We start from the raw sequence: 7,263 nt of genomic DNA, 5'->3' as shown, positions 1-7,263 counted from the left end.
GTGTGCCATAATTATAAGAGATTAGAGTATACTAAACTTTACACATTTTATAGGCTATACTAACAAGATGTTTAGGTGGTTCATTTAACTATTATACGTGATGTACATTTTTTTGGGGGGGGGGGTATTAATGAAAGTGTTTCAAAACGCGACATTAATTTCTTGACAACCTAATGTCTGGGAGTTTTTATTCCATGTTTGATTTAAACTAGTTCTTTACAGTATGTCCTTTTATAAGTTTCTTTATATACTTTCTGTATACTTTCTTGTAATTTACTTCCTCCATTATGTCTAACTAGCTGTCTGATTTTGTAGATATGTTTCCTTTGCTGTAAGTGTTCTATTTATTCTATACATAAAATTTCTAGAATTTGCATTTCTATGGTAAGTTTTACCTACTTTTTGGGTATCACTGTACCTGACTACCACACTAGTTGGGCTCTGACATCCACATGGGGAAAAAAATGCAGCCAATAATATGAAGATATGCCTGCAAGTTATTCTGAGTGATAAGCAAAGTTAATTGAAGTGTAGATAAATAATAACAATAATAAATTGGTGTTAAATAAGTAATATCATGTTGTTAATCCTTACTCTAGTGAATTAAGAATGAACTTGCAAATTTTTAATTAAGTGTAATTTTTATCTCAGATTCAATTATGCATTTTAACAAAGAATTAGTATTTTCTGTAAATATTTTTTATAACACACATGTTCCATACTTTCCCCCCCACATATTTCAGTAGTGTCATTGAGCATAACCACCCCACAATATGTACACACTTTCAAAGAGGAATAATAGATGATCAGAAAAGTACCTTTCAGATGTTTTCTGATAAACTGATGATCCAATTTTGACAAGATATATGTATGTAGCATAGAATACTGAAAACTGCCCTATTACGTAAGTAATGAAATCAGTATGTATCATAGTTCTCTTCACTGAAATTTGATGGATGATGTAATGCCATGTATTAGCAAATGATTCCAATAACTGTTTACATAAGTAATATGTTATGAGACTAGATCTCTAGGCCTACATCTAAATCTTAGGTTTTAACATTTCATTGAAAATTTTAATTTCATTTTAAGAATGAATATTAAGTTAATAATATTTAGAAATTGCTTAATTTTTAAAATATAACAGCCTGTAATCATGTTCTTATACCAGTAAATGTATAAAGTATGCACCTATCTTACTTCAGCAAAAAATTGTGTAAAATACTGGCAAGATTTGCAGTGTTTGTAAATTAGGCTTAAATGGATTCACTGTGCTACATAAAATTTTCATTTGCAAAGTTATGCAGCATAAATGACTTTTCACCTCTTCATCTGTTAGTAACTGAAATCTTACACCATATGCCCACTTTTTTTGCACATTTGAGTTTAACTGAATTTGTATGTGTTCATTGTCTGCAACAAGTTCGTAGTCTGCAAAATTCTGCTTCAAAATCATGCATGTTTTCAAGTGCAAAATGCTTCATACCAAGCAATGCACTGTTGCCCAATCACAGCAAAGGATTCATGCTAAAGAGTAGAATAATTCTTATTGACCCTCTAGTAATGAGTCATTGGTAAGCCTAAATGCTTATAATGCTACAAACCACATTTCAATACCTGCAGTGGGAACAGATAGCCCAAACAATGAACTGAATGTTTAACTGGCTGTCTTGCTAACAACAGTTTTTCTGTTAGATATCTTACTTGCTAGAATTATACTGAGTTTTTTTGTTTTTTTTACCATTTCACAAATAATAAATATGTTTGCTTTATCACTAGCAACACAACAAAACCTTACTGTCTGCCTAGCACCAAACTGAACATTCTTTTGATTTCAGTGTCTCTACAGTAACTGAAAGTTCTATTAATATCCTTGCTAACGATGAATGGATTTTTTTATGGACAGTTTGTTGAAAATGGAATTAAGTATGACTTTGTACTTGAATCAAATTCACCATGTTCACTATTTTGAAACCACCAATATCATTTTGTTAAATGAAACTTTGCATTGCTCTTTTTTGGTACTTGAAGCAATGTTCTGCTGTCGTTTTTAGAACTGAATTCAATTTGCATACATCTATAATTGGAATGAGCATTCTGTTATTATGTCGATTGTTTTTTAAAAAAAAGTTTGGTATAAGGTGCTAAATATCATACTGGAACCAGACCCTGCCTCCCAATGGCATAGTTGTATGTCTGCAGACTTATAACACTAAAAACCAAGTTTTTATATCTGGTGGGCACAGTACAGATAGCCCATGGTGTAGCTTTTGTGTTTAACTACAATCAAACCAAATATTATGTTCTCATTGTCTCTCTATCTAGCAAAACTCAAGGTGTTTTGAAAACCATAGTTTAAAATCAAACTAAAGGTATCTGACTGTCTCTCTGAAACCACTTCTTTCTGTTCTTCATATTGTCTTGTTATAGCCAACACATTGCATTCTGCTCATTATTTCATTGAATCCAACTTTAATGTGGTCTGCTGATTTTTAACTGAATGCAAGGTGTTTTGTCTATGTTGTCTGACTAGATTGTGACTTAAGATTTTCTGTTATTTCATTAGATCCAAACTCAAGACATTTTGAGTTCAATCTCGTATAACCAAACTAATAGTGTTTTTCCAACTGTTTTCTTGTGATTACTTAATCAGAAACAAACATAAATGTTTCAGCTGACTGTCTTATTAAGATTGTACTCAAGATTTTGTTTTTTTTTACTCTCTTGTAGAACAAACAATTTTGGTTATTATTTAATAAGTGAACTAAGGAATTTTCATACTTCTTAAAACAAAACATGACAAATGTTTGTTTTTTAAACTTAGAATTTTATTTTCATTGCTTGTAGATGGGTAATTTTTTGCTGAAGTTTTTCAAATTTTTTTTGTTTTGTTTTAAATTTCTTTATTTACACTGTCTTATCTTTTCACCCATCCCCAGGATCATGAAATTTCCAATACTTACCAGATGAGTTCTAATGCTAGGTGTATGGTGTGTCAAAAACCAGCTAAATATTGTTGTAAAGGATGCCATAAAGGATCATACTATGGAGAGAGTGTGCTGTAAGTCAAATGCCTGTGCTACTTTTAATACATATTGTTTTTAATATAAATGTTTTGTCTTTGTGTTTATTAACAAAATATCATGATGTCTTTACCTGTAGAAGTATACACAGTATACAGCCTTTCATTTCAGTTTTGGAAAAAGCAGGGCCCAATAGCATTGTAGAAGCAGCAAAGATTTATTAGTCACTGTGAGGTAGTTCACTAACAGCTTTGTTTGTAACTATTTTAAATTGTTTATTGCCTGGTTGTCCAGGCTGTACACTCTATGGATGCACTTAAGGTCTTAAAAAGTAGTATGTGTAGTCTACAAGTTTGTTATGAGTTGTTAATGTGCATTGTTAGTTTTTCTTAGGTTATATGGCTGTTTCATTTTACAATATACAAATTAAACTTTTTCTGCAAAAGTTAGAAATCAATTTACTAAAGCTGTGATAATTTGAGTTTAATCATAGACACTGCTGTAAATTTGTACTTAAAATGTGTTTGTTTGAGTGCATCTTGAGTTGGTTTTATTATCTTTGTTGTGGTGGTTCCTGCATTTACAAAGTGTGCATATCTTAGATGTTGAGATCTATAAGTTGTAATTATTTTTGGTTTATTTAGTCATAAGTTATCTTAATAGATAGTAATAATAATCTCACACTTTTCAGGTTGATTTATAATTAGGGATGGGGCAAATGGCAGTTTTGGTTGCATATCAGATTTTGGATATCTGCTCTTGACCCCTGATCAGATTAGGATATTTTTGGATCAGATAGTAGATGTGGTCAACTTGCCATACATTTTGAAAATGTGCTGCTAGCATGAAGTACCACCTTATTATAGTTTAATATTGAACTAGTTACTTTGACATTATTTTTTGAAACTTAATAAGGATGTACATGTGTACGACTAGTTCAAAAAGAGTGAATAAGTATTGCAGGCCCTTAAAAGGAATGAAGCATGTGTTGGAATGAGTTGGTGCTTTACACTTACAGTCTCCCTTTTACAACTGTTGTTTGGATTATGATTGCTACTGCTATCATTGCTGTTATCATTATCACCAGTGGCATACAGTGGTAATACCATAGGTGGATGTGATGTGTATTTAAACTGTATTATGACTACCAAGGATACTCACTCTTCAACACTGAGGAAAATTCAACTGTGTTTAGAAGCTAATAGAAAGCATTAGTGGACTAGATGATTCCATGCCTATTATGTGTGGTGTATATGCAAGTAGTATCATACTTGTGTAATGTGATATATTGATGGAAATGTTATCTGATTATCTATTGCATTTCAAAATTAATATTGGGTTGGATAATTCTCCCATCCCTATTCATAATTCAGGCAAAATTGTTGGAACATTGCAAAATCTGCAGAATATGTCGAGTATGATCTTTAAAACAAAAATGTCTATGACAGAGATACTATGATGTATTATTTGGCCGTTTGTCTTCACTTTTTCAGTACTTGCAGAAGGATATGTTTTGAGAATGTCAGTGTAAACTTGCAGTGTGTACAAAACCAGTTTTGCTATGTGGCGAGAATTATGTAAACAGCTACTGCTTTTGCTAGGAAGCACCCTGACAGATGAATTAAAATATCCATGATAATCAGATTAGTGAAACTCTTCTTTCAGACCAGAAGCATAACAGTTGAAATTATTCAACAATCCTCTGCATTTTAGAATGTCTATCCTAGACATCTGTTTCTTTGCATATAATTTTTCTTGTATTTTTCAGTTTTTATGACTCTTCAACAAGGTTACAGAGATTATGAATCATCCTATATACATAAACTCTGTAGTCCTTCGGTTGATGACAGAAATTCTCAAGATGTGTTTGCCATTAAAAAAAAAAAAAAGTCCCTCAGTGGGACAGCAGTAAGTCTTTGGATTTACAACACTAAAATCAGGGGTTCGATTTCCCTTGGTGGACACGGCAGATAGCTTGATGTGGCTTTGCAAACACACACACACACACACAAACACAAAGCCATAAAATAAAAAAAATGTTGAGGTAACATTATTATAATACTTTTTGCTCAAAAAATTTTTTTTTATACAATTAATACATTTATGAGATGAAGTAAAACATGAATTATTGGAAAATTATTATGTAGTTCAGTTAACCTTGCCGTTTCTCTGAAAAATAGATTTGATAATTAGATATTGGGTGTAGTTTGTTTTGTTTTTTTCAACTTATGAATTTATAAGTGGCAAAAATATGAGTATACCTGTAGTGTGATACTTCATATTTTGGTTTCCGAAAGTTTACTGGATTATGATACATTCCAAGAAGTGTTCAAAGGATTAGTGAACTGCAAAAGAGATAATTGCTCAAACAATGCTATCATTGTATGTCCTGACATCTTTGAATAAAGAACATAGTGGATTTTGCAGCAACAAAACTAGTATAATCGAAATCTATGTACAAGAAATGGAAGTGATGAACAACTTAACCTGCTGATGGTTAATACTTGAAAGGAAGTATATTTTTTCATTGTGTATATATATAAACAAGTGTTTGTAGTTCCAGTCACTGAACTTTGTTAGTTTTTCAGATTGTTAAAGAGCTTGGCATGTTTATGTACTTTGATATTGCACTGTTTATGTACTTTTAAAAGTTTCATGACAATTTTTGGGCTAATTGCATTTTGTAGTTCTTGATGCTATATTGACTGAAGTACTAGAATTTTTTATGCCCTTTTGTAGATTGGTAGCAGTATTCACCACTCAAGACGTAGTGGATATGCCATAATCCAATCATATTTAGTGGCTTATTCGTAAAGGAGTTTTTCTGTACAAAAAATTTAATTTCTTCAAAACTGTGCAAGAGACTGAAAATTTCAGTCTTTTGAGATAAGTTGTACATCTAGTCTGTTTTCTTTATGTCCATTAACATGGTTGGTACGATAAATTTGACTGAGGTTTCATATCTGTATGTGTATAATCTTACCTCAAATTGTCCATCAAGTGTACAGAAAAAGGTTTTGTGCCAAGCGTTGCTACAATTGAGATTTTTAACAAGATTTGTTTTTCTTTTTTTACAGTTCATTCCTCTATTGGTGTTTTTTTTAAATGAGGCAATTGTGCAAATTTATTTCAACTGATTAAACATTTAGAAAAGTTAAACAACTCAAAAAGTAATTTTAAAGTGGAAAGCCTTTGCTATTCCTATATCAGCTATGTGTATGTGTATCAAAATGTATATACATCTTAAATATTTCATTGTGACAAAGAGTTATGTCTGCATTTGTAAATATGTTAAACTTGTGTGTTATTGGATGGCATTTTTAATGTGAAAACAAACTGATTTGATGTGATGTACCAAGGTCAAGTGGTCAAGTCCATAGGAATATGGGACTCGTAACTTTGAACTCTTGTTTGTTGTGATTGACCTATAGAAAACCATGTGCCTTAATGAAAATACCCAATTTAATGTTGGCTGTTGTATTCTGTCATAATGAAGGATGAATTTGCTACTTGAGGCATTACCATTGACAAGAATACAAAAATCCCTACTTTTAAACTTTATTGTGAAACATCTTGAATGATTTCTACAAAAGTTAAAAGAATGGATACAAAATTTAAGGATTTGACTGTTGTTTATATGTAAACATTTTGAACTGTTACACCCCCCCCCCCAAAAAAAAAAATGTTCTGAGAATGTATAAAAAATTTATCTCAAATGACAAAATACCATGCAATATTTTTCATATATGTTGTCAAATGTAGCATTAACTTAGTCATAATCACTTGTTAATAAAATTTTACTTTTATATAAACATAATTTTAATGTTAAATTTATTGGAGTCTTGATATTGCTTAAGAGCAAACAGTATTAATAAAGATGTACCATTGCTTGTTCAACATTTTTGAATGAAATAAAATATTATGGAAAAATATTTGATTTTAGTTAGTGAATTATGGTTTTAGATTATGCTCTCATGAAGAATATGTTAAATATAATAGTAGATAAAAGATGTACATCATGTTTTAAGTTTTAAAATCTCAATGACATCTAAGGTTATTTTTAAGCTAGTAATTTGCAAATATTATATCATCTAGGTAAGTCACATTAACAAAAATAACATAACATCTTGGGAGAACATTCGAAGGGAACCCATTCCAAAGGCCAAACACCCTGTTAGTAAAATAAAACTGTCTTAGCTGAAGATGACTCCTACTGTGCCAAAATTTATATTTGTGTTCC

General features: G+C 31.0%; 1 long non-coding RNA gene across 1 annotated transcript in view; it reads left to right on the top strand.

The window, feature by feature from the left end:
* LOC111088043 overlaps window positions 1-7,263 on the top strand; it is an 18,823-nt gene that overhangs the window by 4,181 nt on the left and 7,379 nt on the right. Inside the window, exon 3 of the long non-coding RNA XR_002612664.1 lies at window positions 2,940-3,061. This is a non-coding gene — a long non-coding RNA (uncharacterized LOC111088043). The remainder of the gene's footprint in view (window positions 1-2,939; window positions 3,062-7,263) is intronic.

Source organism: Limulus polyphemus, unplaced genomic scaffold (genome assembly GCF_000517525.1).
Source record: "Limulus polyphemus unplaced genomic scaffold, Limulus_polyphemus-2.1.2 Scaffold3038, whole genome shotgun sequence".
In the NCBI taxonomy this organism is placed as follows: Eukaryota; Metazoa; Arthropoda; class Merostomata; order Xiphosura; family Limulidae; genus Limulus; species Limulus polyphemus.
This window is presented reverse-complemented; position numbering and strand designations above follow the sequence as displayed.